Source organism: Chiloscyllium plagiosum, unplaced genomic scaffold, assembly GCF_037043375.1.
Source record: "Chiloscyllium plagiosum isolate Xiang-an unplaced genomic scaffold, Cpla_swu_hap1 HiC_scaffold_28, whole genome shotgun sequence".
NCBI lineage: Eukaryota > Metazoa > Chordata > Chondrichthyes > Orectolobiformes > Hemiscylliidae > Chiloscyllium > Chiloscyllium plagiosum.
The window spans coordinates 42,537,492-42,555,628 of record NW_028270166.1 but is presented as its reverse complement, the minus strand read 5'-3'; the positions used below and the strand labels follow the sequence as shown (position 1 = coordinate 42,555,628).

Below are 18,137 nucleotides of genomic sequence, written 5' to 3'. Positions count from 1 at the left end.
ATCTTCTCAAAACCCAATAACCACTATATCATTCTACAATTCTTTGAAAGTAAAAGAATGTACAAGAACCTATTTGCAGAAAAGACAAAAAGGAAAGAAGTGTAATGTGTTTTGGAAAAAGGAACAGTAACAATGAAAACAACTAGTAACATGCTGAGGAGTGGAAAAGCAGAGAGGTCTTGGAGTGTGAATATATCACACTTTATGAAGAGAGTGCAGGTGAAAAAGGTTTAAGATGCAAACGGATTACTGTGATTTGATTGGACGATGCAAACATGAATGCAACCGATTGATTAGCTTGGATAAACTACTCAGTAGATTACTGAGGTCTGGGTACACATTATAGGATGGACAATAAGATCATAGAAAGGATGCAACAAATATACATTAAGTAAACTAAAGAGGAAAGGTTTATAGTATTGACATTGTTCTACACAAAGGTTTATTACATTCACAAGATTCCAGGAATCAAAATTATTTGGAATTGAATGAAAATTTCAGAAGTTAATGGCACTATGTTACACAATGTCTTTAATACAATACAGTATGACAAGATACTTTCTAAGTATTCACTGGAGTAAAATTTAACATTAACCATTTGAGGGAAAATAAACTTTTCATTTAATGCTTTTTGTGATGAATGGAACTTTCAAAATGACTCATTTGGAGCAATATTTCCAGAAAGAGCTGGGGAGTTATCTCCACTCTACTGGCCAGCACCTGTCACTTGACCAACATCACAAAAAACATTTTCACTGTTGGTATGGCATTGTTGTTTGTGGGAATATGCTCTATGTACATTGACTGCCACTTCAGTTTTCACATACAGGCTGTGTTTCGTATCACTGCATCAGAGCAGAATTGTTCTTCAGTTTGTATTCTTTGCAGACTTCTTCAGTTCTAAATTCAATCCTGAATACTTTGGAAAAAGAAATGGTTGCTAACATTGGATCATTGTTTTCTTTGCCCACATTCAGTTCGTCTCTGGCTTCATCTTTTTCCACATGATAGTTGCTCCGAATCTGTTCTTTCACTATCCAGAAGAGTCTGTACCATGCTCTAAAGAAAGCCTGAGTTTCCAGGTAGCTTGGCAGTTTGTTCCCTGTCCTGGTTAATCAGTATTTAACTGCTTTCATGGAACTCCTAAAGTGTGGAAAGAGGCCATTTAGCCCAAAAGTCACATGACTCTATGAAGAGTAACCCTTCCAAACCATTCCCCTACCCTATTACTCTACATTTACCCATGACTAATGCACCAAACCAACGCATCCCTGAACACCATGCGCAATTTAGCATGGCCAATTCATCGAACCTGCACAATTTTAGACTGTGGGAGGAAAGTCACATAGACACAGGGATAATGTGGAAACTCCACCCAGTCACCCATGGCACTGTCAGGCAGAGTGCTAACCACTAAGTCACTGTGCCTTTGAAGATCATTATCAACTTCCTCTCAGTTTTGCCTATTTTCAACTTCACTGAAGTGATAGTGGGCTGAATTTTTGCTTGCACAGTTCATACACCAGTTGCTTGATACAGAAATTCAGATCAAGTTTGCAAATATATGCAACTACTACAAAGCTGCTCCCTGCCAATCATGTATCTCATCTATTTGGACAGAGTCTCATGTGCAACTTATCTTTAATATCTGCTGTGTGCACACTGGGTTTCTTGTCTTAATGTGAGCTTCGTTCAATTTCTCCCATGAGTCAAATAAATTCATATATCTACCTATTGATGGTCAGAACCTTTCTGCCAGAGTTGAAGTGTCTAAAACTAGGGGGCATGCATTTAAGATGAGAGGGGGGAAGTTCAAAGGAGATGTGAGAGGTGAGTTCTTTTTACACAGAGAGTGGTAGGATTTTGGAACACGTTACCGGGTGTGGTGAGGGCAGATATGATACGGACTTTTAAGGGACGTTTAGACGAGCACATGAATATGCAAGGAATGAAGGGATATAGACCAAGCGCAGGCAGAAGGGATTAGTTTAACTTGGCAACCTGTTAGGCATAAAATTGTAGGCTGAAGGGCCCGTTCCTGTGCTGTACAGGTCTATATTCTATTTACAGCAAATTAAGTGCTTTTTAATTCGCTGTCATGATGTATAAACTTGGAAGCCAATTAGTTGACATCCAGAAACAATAAAATAAATCAGTAAATAATATAACATTACAAAGACATAGTTGCAAAATAAACTACAACTGGGACCCGAATACTATTTGACATTATAAAGGACGAGAAGAAAGATGACGGATGTTGATACCTGAGTTGAGAAAGGATGAGATCAGTGGTGAGTAATGCTCTTCGTTCAGAGACTCAACATATAAAATCTGTTTGGGTGGAGACAAGAGATAATAAAGTCAAAGGTGAGATAGTTTATAAATCCCTAACAGTAGGTACACTGTAAGGAGTGTATCCCTCAGCCTTTACTCCAACAAGCCTTTTAGAGTCTTGTCTGTGTCAATGAAATTTCCTTTCATTCTTCTAAACACTGAAACCAATTCAGGGAACTGTTGCTGAACCCAATGCAAATGTACCCTTGCTTAAATGTGGAGAACATACTGCACATGTGACTTAAATCCCAAACAATCTTAACATGACTCCTTTATTTCTGTACCCCAATCACCTTACAATGAAGGCCAATACAGCACATGCTTTCACAATAGCTTACTGACTTTTTGTCTTCCTCGCATAAGCATACCCAAGTCTTAAAAATCAACATGACCTTTTAGAAATAAAATCTGTTTCTTTTATTTTTAAGCCCAAAGTGAATAATGTCATACCTCCCTACACAATATTCCACGTGCCACCTTATTGCCAACTAACTTCACGTGTTTATATCCCTTAGCAGCCTGTATTCTTCACATATCATATCTTTCCACCTAGTTTAGTAACATCAGCAAATGTAGATACAGTCATGGCCTAGATTTTACAATTTTATGATATCTGTTACAAAAAGCAGACCAGAGTTGCACATTCGGACAACATAGAAATCATGTCACAACAGAATTCATGGGAATGATCTGGGATGTTGGAATTTTTTTCCACTGGCGTCCACAACCCTCTGAAAAAGATATCTTTGATGAGTTAGTGTTGAAGGTTTTGGAGGGTTCCAACTGACCTAAGCTTAATAATTACCCAGAATTAAAGCTCTAACTTATTGGTAATTATTAAACTTATTCCAGCTCACCTCTGACCCCCTCCCCATCTTCCTACTGTGACTCTGATACTTCCCAAGCCCACCACCCTTATATCTGCTCTGAGTGCCCCAAGTGGTCCAATTTGCATCAAAGCTGGAGGCCCAAGAGCCACATATCAATTTCCTCCTGGCTTCCTGGATCCAAACCTGTCAGAACCGACACCCAACTCCCAATCTTGCTGGACTCAAAACCTACCCTTGGCATCGCCAAACCCCATAATACCAGGCACTCCACTTATTAACCTGGAATAATAATAAATACAATGACTTGTGTTTGAGGACAGAGAAAAACAAGGATTGGGGAAAGTGAGAAGAAAGTAAATCAGAGAAATGGAAACGGGCAGAGCTATGAAAATAAAATGGAAATGGAAAGGAATTAAACTGCTTGAACTCCAAAGAGATGAGGAAATTGGACAATTTAGTCAAAGAGAAGCTGGAAGTAAAGGAAGAAAGGAAGAGGTAATAGCTCGGAAGATGATTCTGATTCCAATGAAAGATTTGATTTTACCAACAACCTGCGCTTAGTGCCTAAAATTACTGCAGAGGGAAGAAATTAAAGTCATTTTACCTCATTTGGGAAGGTAAATGGACAGATTAAGTTGCCAAAAGATATTTGGACTTTAATGTTACACAAAGTGTTGTGGTATATACAGCTATGACTGTGTACTGTACTCTGTCAGAAGAACAATCTGCAGATTATAAAATTATCAAAAAGAAATACTCAATGATTATTCACTTGCCCCTGCATCTTATCAATAAAATTTAAGATGACAATGCTAAATTGCCCATAGTGTTAGGTAAATGTAGGGGAATGGATCTGGGTGGATTGCTCTTCGGAGGGTCGGTGTGGACCCGTTGGGTCGAAGGGCCTGTTTCCACACTGTAGGGAATCTAATCTAATCTAATCTAAACTAATTAGATATTCACAGAATTTGTACAGGAAAACCAAAATGCTGTGGGATCAGTGATTTAGATCACTATAGGTAGAGAAACGTTCTCAGAATCTAAGGGATAATATGTTGTGACAAAGCTGTCACTTTAAAGAGATTATTTTGTCCTGGGATTATTTGAAGAGATGTTGTAAACGCAGAGGTGCCGAAGTAGCCAATGGAGAAGGCCTAAGTCAACAGTTTAGGAGGTTACAGAGTCACAGAGATGTATAGCATGGAAACAGACCCTTCGGTCCAACCCGTCCATGCTGACCAGAGATTTTTAGGTCTTTTTTTAAAAACAATTGTAACAATGGAAGAGGCGTAGCCAGTTCTCAGAGATCAGTCTTTCTAGACTTTTAGCTGTAGCAGTCAGAAGCTGTTTGGGTCCCAGAAGAGTCAGAGCTTCAGTAAATGATTTCTAATCGCTACTTTCTCTCAAATCTCATGATGTTGTTTCCCCCAGATTGGAGAATTACATGTAAGAATCTGTGTCCGAATTTACCTTTTTGTCAAAGGGTGTGTTTTTGCTCAAAATGTCAAGTCTCCTGCTCATTGGATGCTGCCTGACCTGCTGTGCTTTTCCAGCACCACACTCACGATTCTAATCTCCAGCATCTGCAGTCCTCACTTTCACCCTATACTGGAACATAATTAGTAATAGTAGTACCTCTATTATTCAGCTATGTTTTCCAACAGTTAAGGCATTCTAAATTCCTCTTTCTTTTTGTGTGTATTTTAACTAATGTGTTTAAAATAAAGTATGTTTTGCTTAACGTCTAGTTGTTTGACCAATCGTATCATATCGGGAACACCCACTTCACATTTGTCACAGAGTCATAGAGATGTACAGCATGGAAACAGACCTTTCGGTCCAACCCATCCATTCTGACCAGATATCCCAACCCAATCTAGTCCCACCTGCCAGCACCCGGCCCAATTCCCTCCAAACCTTTCCTATTCATATACCCATCCAAATGCCTCTTAAATGTTGCAATTATACCAGCCTCCACCACTTCCTCTGGCAGCTCATTCCATACACATATCATCCTCTGCATGAAAAAGTTGCCCCTTAGGTCTCTATTATATCTTTCCCCTCTCACCTTAAACCTATGCCCTCTAGTTCTGGACTCTCTGACCCCAGGGAAAAGACTTTGTCTACTTACTCTATCCATGCCCCTCATGATTTTGTAAACCTCTATAAGTCACCCCTCAACCTCCGACACTCCAGGGAAAACAGCCCCAGCCTGTTCAGCCTCTCCCTATAGCTCAAATCCTCCAACCTTGGCAACATCCTTGTACATCTTCTCTGAACCCTTTCAAGTTTCACAACATCTTTCCGATAGGAAGGAGACCAGAATTGCACGCAATATTCCAAAAGTGGCCTAACCAATGTCCTGTACAGCCGCTACATGACCTCCCAACTCCTGTACTCAATACTCTGACTAATAAAGGAAAGCATACCAAACGGCTTCTTCATTAAACTATCTACCTGCGATTCCACTTTCAAGGAGCTACGAACCTGCACTCCAAGGTCTCTTTGTTCAGCAACACTCCCTAGGACCTTACCATTAAAGTATAAGTCCTGCTAAGATTTGCTTTCCCAAAATATAGCACTTCACATCTATCTGAATTAAACTCCATCTGCCACTTCTTAGCCCATTGGCCCATCTGGTCAAGATCCTGTTGTAATCTGAGGTAACCTTCTTTGCTTTCCACTACACCTCCAATTTTGGTGTCATCTGCAAACTTACTAACTGTACCTCTTATGCTCACATCCAAATCATTTATGTAAATGACAAAAAGTAGAGAGCCCAGTACCGATCCTTGTGGCACTCCACTGGTCACAGGCCTCCAGTCTGAAAAACAACCCTCCACCACTACCCTCTGTCTTCTATCTTTGAGCCAGTTCTGCATCCAAATGGCTAGTTCTCCCTGTATTCCGTGAGATCTAATCTTGCTAACCAATCTCCCATGGGGAACCTTAAGTCTTTAAAATAAGAAAACGTTAGAATCTAGGCTACCTTCTTAAAATATTTTAAGGGAAGGATGCCAAAGTAATAAAGGAGAAACAATGAACCAAAAATATATAAATAAATGAATATGCTTCCCATTGTAATAAGACTTGACATATCAAACCATATTGCTGGAATTTAACTGGGAGACTGATTACAGGAGTAGGAATGTCTAATGTGCCTCAAGAAATGAATTAAATATTAAAACTGTAATGGTAATACAAAGAGAACACGTTTACTTAGAAATGTACAAAGAAAGGACAGTTATGAGAATTTTTTGAATACTTGACAAAGAGAATCAGACAACTGGAGGTTCTAAGTATCTTATCTCAAAAAGTGAAGTCTCTACTTATGATTTGAATCAAGGAGGTAAACCAGTAAAGATACTGAGAGACAATGGAGCAAGTCAGGTCACTGATGCTGGCTTTACTAGTACCTTTTCCAGGGGAGTTAATGAAAGTTAATTAGAGGTACACAAGGTTATAAATCAGTCTGATTATACAGAGTTAGAGTAAGGAATGACTGGGCAGTTGGAGAAGTTGTCGTGGGAGAAGTGAAACAAATTCCGATGGATAGATTTTGTTTTATTTTTGGAAATTGCATGGTAGATTCAAGAATATTGACATAAGAGTAGCTTATTGGCAGCACTGCTGCCTCATTACGCCAGCGACCCAGGTTCAATTCCAGCCTTGGGTGACTGTATGTGTGGAATTTCCCCGTGTCTGCATGGGTTTTTTCTGGGTGCTCTGCTTTCCAACCCACAGTCCAAATGTGTGCAAGTTAGATGGATTAGCCATCAGGAATGCAGGGTCATAGGGACAGGGTGGAGTGGGGGATGCTCTTCAGAATGGCAGCATGGACTTAATGGATCAAAGGGATTCCATGATTAAATGGTGGAACAACCAGTGCATGCAAAAGAAATTGAAATGTTACAAAAGGAACATCCTGGATTGCTTTCTGCTTGTGTTGTGACTAAGTTGAGGTCTATATCATTATACAGAAAGGAGATGATTTGGGAATTCAGTAATCAGATTAAACTTTTGAATATTTAACTGAAATGGATGAAGGTAAAGATAATGAGGCTGACATGTTCAGCGCACCTTCTTGAACAGAAATGCAAGATTATAAATTGAGTTACCTAACAGCCTACTCAGAAACTGAATCAGAAACAATCCCCGAGTGTTATTATTTTACAGACAAGATACTAACATGGAAATGGAGAACATCTCAAATACAAGGCAATGTAAAATTAACAGTGGTCAATCAGATGATAATTTTGAGTATTTGTAATGAAATTTTGAGAATAGTTCACAAAATTCCAATGACAGGTCACTGCGATCATACAGTCATAGAGTCATATCGTCCTACAGCACGGAGACAGGCCCTTTGGCCCAAATTGGTCCCTGTCATCCAAAATGTTCATCCGCGCAAACCCCGTTTTCCACATTTGGCCCATATTCTTCCAAACCTTTCCTATCCATGTATTTGCCCAAATGCCTCTTAAATGTCATTAATGTACCTGCCTCGACCATTTTCACCAACAGTTCATTCCATATGCATCTCACCGTCTGTGTAATAGAAGTTGCCCCTCAGGTTCCCTTTTATTCTTTCCCCTCTAACCTTAAACTGATGCCTTCTAGTCCTCAATTCCCCAACCCTGAGTGAGTGCATTCACCCTATCCATGCTTGTCATGATCTTACAAACTTCTGTAGGATCCCCCTCAATCTCCAATGCATTAAAGAAAATGGGCTGAAAATGTGTTGCTTGAAAAGCGCAGCTGGTCAGGCAGCATCCAAGGAACAGGAGAATCGATGTTTCGGGCATAAGCCCTTCTTCAGGAATGAATCTCCTGCTTTTCGAGCAACACATTTTCAGCTCTGATCTCCAGCATCTGCAGTCCTCACTTTCTCCATTAAAGAAAATGGTCCTAGCTTGGAAAACGTCTCTGTATAACTCAGACTGTTGAGCCTTCGCAACTTCCTTGTAAATTTCTTCTACGCTCTTTCCAATTTAATAATATCCTTCCTACAGCAAGGTGATCAAAACTATACAATACTGCAAGTGCAGCCTCACCAATGTTCTGTACATCAGCAACATAACTTCCCAACTTTGATATTCAATGCCCTGACTGATGAAGGCCAGTGTGCCAAAAACCTTCCTCACTGCCCTGTCTCCCTGTGACTCCACTTTCAGAGAACTGTGCACCTGAACTCCAAGGTCCCTCTGTTCCACTATACTCCTTAAGACCCTACCACTTTCACCATGAAACTCCTGCCTTGATTTGACTTTCCAAAATGCAAGACATCACTGTTATCTATATTAAACTCAGTTTACCATTTCTCAGCCCACCTCCCCAGCTGATCAAGGTCCTGCTGCAATTTCTGATAACCTTCCTCATTGTTCACGATACTGTCTATTTTAGTGTCATCCGCAAGCTTACTAATCATGCCTTGTACATTCTCATCCAAGTCATTATATAGATAACAAACAGCATTGGGCCCAGCACCATCCCTGAGGCACTGCATTAGTGACAGGCCTCCAGTCTGACAAGCATCCTTCCACTATTACCCCCTGCTTCCTACTATCAAGCCAATTGTGTATCTAATTTGCCAGCTCCCCCTGGATTCCATGTGATCTAACCTTCCAGAGCACCATGTGCAACTTATCAAAGCCTTTACTGAAGTCCATATAGACTACATCTACTGCCCTGCTCTCATCAACCTTCTTGGTTACTTCATCAAAGAACTCTAACAAATTTGTGAAGCATGATCTCCCATGCACAAAGCCATGCTGACTACTCCTAATCAAACCCTGCCTTTCCAAATGCATGTAACTCTTATCTCTTAGAATCTTTTCAAGTAACTCATCTGCCACAGGTGTTAAGCTGACTGGTCTATAGTCCCCGGATTTTTCTTTTTAACTCTTCTGGAATAACAGCACAGCATTCGCTCCCCTCCAGTCTTCCGGGAACTTACGCATGGCTAATGATGATACAAAAATATGAGGCAGGGGCTCCGAACTTTCTTCTCTAGCCTCTAGCAGTGTTCTTGGATATATCTGGTCAGATATACCTGATGAAGGGATTTTGTCCGAAATGTTGATTTTCCTGGTCCTCGGATGCTGCCTGACCTACTGTGCTTTTCCAGCTACACACTCTCAGCTATATATGGTCAGGACCAGGAGATTTATCCAGCTTCATATATTCTAATGCATACAGCACTTCCCAGGGTCACAATCTATCTGTGTAACAAGTTTCATTGAAGTCCATTCTTGGGATATATTTTTTACAAAATGAACTAAAACAGGATCACCTTCATCAAACTCAAGTTTCATGAATCTTCAGTAAGATGGAAATCCCACCTGAGAGCTGTCACCAAAGCAAACTCCACGAGTTCTGAAGAAGGGTCATTGGACTTGAAACATTAACTTTTTTCTCCCTCCACATGCTGCCAGACCTCCTGAGTTTCTCCATCAATTTCTGTTTGTGTTTCAGATTTCCACATCTGCAGCTCTTTGTTTGATGTCAGCAGTTCTTCAGGATCACCATGAGAAGGGGAGGCCAGGCCTCTGCTGGTACCACAGTGGGGATTGCTGTTTGATCCCCAGATATTGGCAAGTGCTGCTGAGGGTGGAGTTGCAGAGAGACAGGGTATTCGGGAATGGGGCAAGGAGAACAGGACTCTGAAGCAAGGACAAGAGAAAGGGTTCAGCAGCAAGGGGATAGGATCTGGTTCTGCTACAACTTCCATCCTGATGTGGTAACCTACAATCAGGCAAAGAACAGCCATGAACAAGGAAACTATGTTTCTCCATTTTTTTCTGGAGTGGTCATGATGTTTTCAGTTTCTTTCATCGTATTCTCTGCCTTTTTTGATCTTTGGTGAAGACTGATACAAGCTGTTTGTTTCCCATTATTAGCTCAGCAGTCTCATCCCGAGAGACCGAAGCTCACTTCAGCCATTTCATCCATGAAGTTTTGCTGTCTGTCTTTACATCTGTTGCCAGATATCTCCCATACTCTAATCTCTCCTGACTTTGATAAAGTATTCCTTTGCTGGTTTATAACACTTTTCCAATGCGTTCTCACTTCTTGGCAGCATTGTAGGTCTTTACTTTCAATTGGATACTCTTCTTAGATTCCTCAGTTAACCATAAATGGTGCACCCTTCTATACAGTCCCGAGAATCATATAATCACTACGGTACTGAAAGAGGCCATTCAGCCCAATGAGCCTGTATCTACCCTTGGAAGGGAATCCCAAACACATCTACACCCTTACCCAAACATGTAAATCTGCATTTACCTCTTTCTTTCTTCCTTCCTTTCTTCATTCTCAATGGACTATATTCTTGGTGAGTTATGAAATATCTCCCAACATGTTCACTGCTACTTACGCAACTTACCTTTTCACTTCTTCCTTATTGCACTTTAGCCAAGTGTGGTCTCATGCCTTTGTACCCTTGTCACTGCCATTACTTCAGTTTAAAACACTTAATTCTCACTCTCAAATGCAACCACATCATCGTACCTATCACTAAGAGAATCCTTGATTATGAGGTCATTAATCAATCCTCTCTCATTAAACATAGGTTTGCTCAGTAGTCTGCCCTAAAAAAAAGACCCCACCCAATTATTGGTTAATATCAGAAGCTGCAGGACGAGGTCCATTTAAGGCTTTCAATTGACACAGGGATTAAAAAGGTCACCAGCGAGCCTGGACTTGAATAGAGAGTGGCAGGAGGCTGGCACACCCTTAATACCTGAGGAGAAAGTGAGGTCTGCAGATGCTGGAGATCAGAGCTGAAAATGTGTTGCTGGAGAAGCGCAGGTCAGGCAGCATCAAGGGAACAGGAGAATGTCGATTCTCCTGTTCCCTGCATGCTGCCTGACCTGCTGCGCTTCTCCAGCAACACATTTTCAGCTCACACCCTTAATCCCCATACTTCGAGTTGATCAAATGCCTTCTTACCCAAACTCAACTCTATCGAACATTAAATGCCACAGAGTATGTTAATACACAGTTGGATTCAGCAATGCTCATATGCAACGCAAACATTGCATCAGGTTTTAAGAATTTACACTTCTTGCAACAGTAGCATTAACAAAGCCATCGGCAATATCTGGATGCTGTTTTGGTGTAAAGATTAAGGTTAATTAAATAGACACACGAGGTTTTATAATTATCACATGTTCTGCATAAGACAAGTTAAAATCTTTAACCAACACACATTCATGCTTGTGAGTGTAACTAGAATAGAATATCATTTGTCTTGATCATAATATAAATTCTACATGTGGTGATGAAACCACAGAAGTTATTTTGGGTACTATGAAGATAGGCGCCAAAAAATGGTCACCGTAGCAAACCCAAAACATTTGAGAAATAGTCTTTCACACAAAGACCAACCTTTTAAAAAAATTATTGATGTCATTCAGTTGTTGCCTGCGGTAGGCTTGTTCATGCAGTAAAGAGGTAGCTACAAAATTATGGTCAACCATAATTATTCTGTTCCCAGAGAGTTTCATGCGATTGTCAAGGAGATCGGGACCATCCAAGCAGTCTACGTGTAAAGTTTCCTTTACTGATCTTCCCTCATTAGTACTCACCTCTCATCTCAATCTAGCTCTTTCTCATTTTTACCTCACCCTTTCCAAGGTCATCACATGCATGGGATTCATTTCCTGCTCCGTGGTCTTATTCATACTGAGCTGGTCACCAACTTCACAGCATTTTCACATTAGCTGATACTGTTCATGGTTCACATGCTTGAGGTACAGTCATTCCCTCCTTTATTATGATCTCTTCAGAGACTGCAATTTTTCATTTTCCGAAAAAGTAGAGAAATCTATAATCCCAGTTATTTCCTAAAAGAAAGAAGCCACATGATTCAATTGGTTATAAACCAGAGTTACATGGCACAAAAATTTTGAAAAAATGCTTTCAGTTTACTGTTTAAATATAGAATTCAGAATTTTCATTGGCATACAAAATTAAGAAAAATTTTCAAATTGGAATCGTCGTCCTCTCAGCATGAAATCATAAAGAGATAGTTTTGTGCGTGGAAAATCATGTCTCACAAACTTGATTGAGTTTTTTTGAGGAAATAACAAAGAGGATTGATGAGGGATGAGCGGTAGATGTGATCTATATGGACTTCAGTAAGGTTTTCGACAAGGTTCACCATGGGAGACTGGTTAGCAAGGTTAGATCTCACGGAATACAGGGAGAACTAGTCATTTGGATACAGAACTGGCTCAAAGGCAGAGGACAGAGGGTGGTGGTGGAGGGTTATTTTTCAGACTGGAGGTCTATGACTGCCACAAGGGTCAGTGTTGGGTCCTCTACTTTTTGTCATTTACATAAATGACTTGGATGCAAGCATAAGAGGTACAGTTAATAAGTTTGCAGATGACACCAAAATTGGAGGGGTAGTGGACAGTGAAGAGGGTTACCTCAGATTAAAACAGGATCTGGACCAGATGGGCCAATGGGCTGAGAAGTGGCAGATGGAGTTTAATTCAGATAAATGCCAGGTGTTGCATTTTGGGAAAGCAAATCTTAGCAGGACTTATACACTTAATGATAAGGTCCTAAGGAGTGTTGCTGAACAAAGAGACCTTGGAGTGCAGGTTCATAGCTCCTGAAAAGTGGAGTCACAGGTAGATAGGACAGTGAAAAAGGTGTTTGGTATGCTTTTCTTTATTGGTCAGAGTATTGAGTACAGGAGTTGGGAGGTCATGTTGCGACTGTACAGGAGATTGGTTAGGTCACTCATGGAATATTGCGTGCAATTCTGGTCTTCCTATCGGAAAGATGTTGTGAAACTTGAAAGAGTTCTGAAAAGATTTACAAGGATGTTGCCAACGTTGGAGGATTTGAGCCATAGGGAGAGGCTGAACAGGCTGGGACTGTTTTCCCTAGAGTGTCGGAGGCTGAGGAGTGACCTTATAGAGGTTTACAAAATTATGAGGGGCATGGATAGGGTAAATAGGTAGTCTTTTCCCTGGGGTCAGGGAATCCAGAACTAGAGGGCATAGGTTTAGGGTGAGAGGGGCAAGATATAAAAGAGACCGAAGGGGCAACTTTTTCACGCAGAGGGTGGTACGTGTATGGAATGAACTGCCAGAGGAAATGGTGGAGGCTGGTACATTTGCAACATTTAAGAGGCAATTGGATGGGTATATAAATAGGAAGAGTTTGGAGGGATATGAGCTGGGTGCTGGCAGGTGGGACTAGATTGGGTTGGGATATCTGTTCGGCATGGATGGTTGGACCGAAGGGTCTGTTTCCATGCTGTACATCTCTATGACTCTATGACCTGTAAATCTCTGTCTTCTTCATGATGTGTTTCTGTTGTATTGTCCATGTTTTTACCAAGCCTGTCATGAAGTCAGGCGCCAAGTGCCCCAGGCAGAACAAAAATGAACATCCACGAGCAGGTAATTCCTTTACAAAACATCACTCGATAGCGCTGTCAACAACACCTTCTGTTACTTTGCTCATGATTGAGAAAAGACTTAGGGTGGCAACGGGTCTGGTTGGATTTGTGCTGCTTCTCTGCACAGGACATACCTGGGCATTTTCCCACATGCCAATGCTGTCACTGAAGTGGAACAGTGTGGCTGGGACCATGGTGAGTCCTGAAGCAGAAATCTTCAGCACTGTTACCAGAATGCTGTCAGGACTCAAACCCTTCACAGTATCCAATATCTTCAGTTGGTTCTCGACATCACGTGGAGCGAATTGAATTTGTTGAAGACTGGCATCTGTGATGCAGGGGACCTCAGGCGGAGACCAAGATGGATCATCAACTCAGGCTTTCTGGTTGAAGTTGGATCAAATACTTTATCATCTTTTGATCTGATGTGCTGAGGTTCCTCAGCATCAAGGATGGGATATTGTGAAGCCTTCACCTCCTGTCAGTTATTTAGTTGTCCTTCACCAATCACAACTGGATAAGATAGGACTGCAAAGTGCTTCCAATGTTTCACATCTATATGGCCCTGTGCTGCAGTATCACCAAGCTGACACCTCAGTTTTCAGTATAGTTGATGCTGCTCCTGGGAGATCCTCCTGCAGACTTTAACAAGGGTTGATATTCCAAGTTTGACTGCAATGGTAGAGTGAGATGATGACAGGTCATAAAGTAATCAGCTGCTGATGGCTCACAACCTCATGAATATCCTGTTGCGTTGCTAGATCTGATAATCTTTTCTGGGGTGAGAGTCAGGGTTGACCCCAAATCAGAATTAACAGTGACGACCCCATGGCCTACTCCATCCTGACTGTAATGGTGAATCGGTCTTGGTGGTGGGACAGAAGATACCCAAGGATGGTTATGGTAGTGTCTGGGACATTGCTAAGAGTGCCACCATGTCAGAGTCTTGCTCAACTAGTTTGGAGGGCAGCTATTCCAATATTGGCTAGAGCTCTCAGATGATGCTAAAGAGGATTTTGCAGGTTTGATAAGGCCATGTTAACCATTGTCATTTCTGGAGCCTAAATTAGTTTCAGGTAATGTGTCTGGCTCCAATTTTTAAAAAGGATTTTGCAGTGGTTTGACACAACTGAGTGACTTTTTCGGCCTTTTTAGAAAGCACTCAAGACTCAACCGCATTACTCTACATCTAGAGTCATGTGTGTCAAACAGGTAAAGATAGTAAGATATCAATCCCCAAAGGGCATTAGTGAAATAGATGAAATTTTACAACAATGAACAGTAGTTAGATGATGATTCGACTATTTTTGATATCAGATATGATCAAATTTATAGCAGCCTTTAACATTTTCTCTACTATTCATGTCAAATCTAACTGGTCTGTCTCTTCTGTTCCAAACTTAAGTGTTACACTTACTATCTTCAGGAATCATTTCAGAATCTGTAAATGTTGGAAAGCTGATCACCATTACTATCTGTGCAGCCACTCCTTTCAACACCAATACAGATAATCGGTTTCAGTGGACTTATCAATTTGCAGCACTATTTATTTCTCTAGTACCATGCAATTACTAATGCCAGGTATTTTCAATTTCTCATTCTCACTAATCCCTTGATAATTGAATATTTCTGGGATTTATTGTAGCTTCCCTCTTGAGGACAAACACCAATCATTTGTTTAGTTGCGTTGCCATTTCCTTATTCTCCCATTATAAATTTCTGGTCTCTGCTGGTCACATGTCCATGGTTGTTCTTGAAAAGCTTTTGCTTTTTACATACATATAAAAGATTTTACACTTCATTTTTACATTTTGTGCGAGTTTACTTTCACACTTTATTTTTCTTAGCTTCTCCATCCGCTCTCATTGAATTTTAAGCAGCAGCAAATCCCCAGGTTTCCTGCTTTTCGCAATGTTGTGACTCACTCACTCTGATCTAATTTAACTTCTGGCCATGGTTGAATCACCATTTCTGCCTTAGTTTTAGTGCCTCAAAATAAATGTACCTGTTTCACAACAGTTACCAACTCCTTAAATGCTAACATTGTCTGTATACCATCATTACATTTTAACAAAATTCATTTCACTAATCAGACTTTTTTTTTCAAATGGGAAAGTTGTCATTGCTAGTCACAACACAAATCTAACAAATATGCTTTTGAAGTGCAGGGAAGTTCTTGGATACAGTTGAAAAGTGTGGCACTGGAAAAGCACAACAGGTCAGGCAGCATCCAAGCAGGATGAAGTGATCTTGGGGCCAATATTATTCTCAGACTTTTGACAGTATTTCAAACCCTTGAGACTATAGTTTTTAGTGACTGTGCTTAACTATATAAAGGACAAAATACAAAATGAGATCACTTGAAAGAAAAAGACTTTTCTTTCTTTATTCCACAATTGAGATGCCTCTTTACAGTTTTTGTTTTCAGCCGTAGCTCAGCAGTAACAATCTTGCCTCAGTCACGTCCAGGGCTACAGAAGGAACATAAAGGCCTATATTTCAGGGCTGCACTGAGGGAGTACTGTCCTGTTAGAGGTGCTTGCTCTCGTTCACATGAGACATGAAACTGAGGCGCCATCTGCTCTGTCAGTTGGATGTAAAATATCCCATGGAACTATTTGGAAGAGAGGTTATCCTAACAGAATTTAATTCCTCAAGCAGCTTTCACAAATTATCTGAATGTTATTGCATATGTTTCTCTGGTCATAAATTATTGGATGTTGTGGGTGCTGCTGTTTACAATTGACTACCAAGTTTCCTATACCATAACAGGCACTATAATTCAAAAATAATACATTTCCTGTTGAGCATTTTAAGATTCCTGTTTGTCATCAAAACAGCAAGTGTTATTTTTCCCCAACGTGGCTGAGTATCAAATTTTGCTTCGTAATGCATGAGTGAAGCAATGTTAAGTACACAATACAAATCCAAATGGTGACTAATCTTGGAAGCGTGTACTATTATGAAAATCCCTATTTGATCATTAATCTTGGCAATAAAAGTCCTTGTTTTGAATGTTTCAAGCACTACAAACTTTTCCTTCATACAATTCTTAGTTGCACCCTCTCCATACTTCCTTGCTCATCCTATGGTGTACCTTCATTCTGCATTGGAATAAATTTCTACTTGGTTGTTCTTACAAATTTAATCAGTAAATTAGTTTGATATTTACTTTCCCACATGCAAGAGCCAGAAACCAATTTACTTCTTACAGATTCCAAATAAGATTCTTGTTAATTTAAGAAACAGCTCTACATTTTGTAGATGTAAAATGAAAAATTTCACAAATTTTGATATGGATTACTCTATACTTGTACATCCCAAATGTCTGCTTGTAATTTTTTTTTCCACTATCTCTCCATTCTCACTAAGAATCTGTAAATGATCTAAGAGAATTTAATATGCAATTTGCAGTTTAGTTAATCTATTAACACTCACTCTGTAATGGTTTTCTGTTGACTCTCGCTTTTTTTTGCAGCACTTTTGGTCTCATTAAAATTCCATTATTTTAAAGAGAAAACAGCCAGTACACATTACCTATTGAAAAAAAAATTACATATCATCTTTCATGTCCTTGGGAGACAACCATATCACAATCAATGATTTCCTGTGTAATCATTTATAAGCAAACATCTGGGAAAGGTGGCATAGTTGCTGACTCACCAATAATGGAATAAAGAAAGGGAACTTACTTCTGACAAATAATTTACTTACAGGAATTTATCAAAGGAGACGAAAGTACATGTTGGTGACAACAAGTAGCATTTAACTGTGCTGCTAGACTGGGGGCAGCATTAAAACAAAGCTAGCTTGACACATGCTTACAAGAGGTCAAGTTACCCATTTTTGATGTCTGCAATTCTTAACCAATTGAAACTTCTTTTACCTGGTTTATCATTTATCAAATGATACCTCCATAAGATATGATTCTGATCATCAAGCAAATAGAGATGGTATACAACGTCAGGAATCATCATTGTACTGCGTATAGTTCTGGTCACCACATTACCAAAAGGATGTGGATGCTTTGGACAGAGTGCAGAGGAGATTCACTATGTTTGAGCCTGGTATGGAGAGCGCTATCTATGAAGAGAGGTTGAGTAGATTAGCATTAGTTTCATTAGAAAGATGGAGGTTGTGGGGCGAACCCAATCGAGGTCTACAAAATCATGAGAGGTATAGAGAGAGTGGATAGCAAGAAGCCTTTTCCCCAGACTGCGGGACTCAATTACTAGGTGTCACGAGTTGAAAGTGAGAGGGGAAAAGTTTAGGGGAGATATGCATGGAAAACTCTCTATGCAGACAGTGGTGCGTGCCTGAAACGCAGTGCCAGTGGGCATGATGGCGTCTAGCCAGATACATGAATGGGCAGGGAGCAGAGGGATACAGATCCTTAGAAAATAGGCAACAACTTTAAATAGAAGATCTGGATTGGCGTGTGCGCTTGGAGGGCTTAAGGGCCCTGTTCCTGTGCTGTAATTTTCTTTGTTCATTGTTCTATCAAGGGAAGTAGAAATGTATGATTGGTTCATCTCAACAGTGTGCTATTAAAG

General features: G+C 40.3%; 1 long non-coding RNA gene across 1 annotated transcript; it reads right to left on the bottom strand.

Moving 5' to 3' along the window:
- Window positions 1-252: 252 nt before the first annotated feature.
- On the bottom strand, window positions 253-17,931 carry LOC148142532 (uncharacterized). The gene is made up of 4 exons (XR_015751874.1): window positions 17,023-17,931; window positions 11,553-12,010; window positions 2,265-2,331; window positions 253-1,143 (listed from the first exon to the last, which is right to left on the bottom strand). It is a non-coding gene; the product is annotated as an uncharacterized LOC148142532 (long non-coding RNA).
- Between the last annotated feature and the right edge of the window lie 206 nt (window positions 17,932-18,137).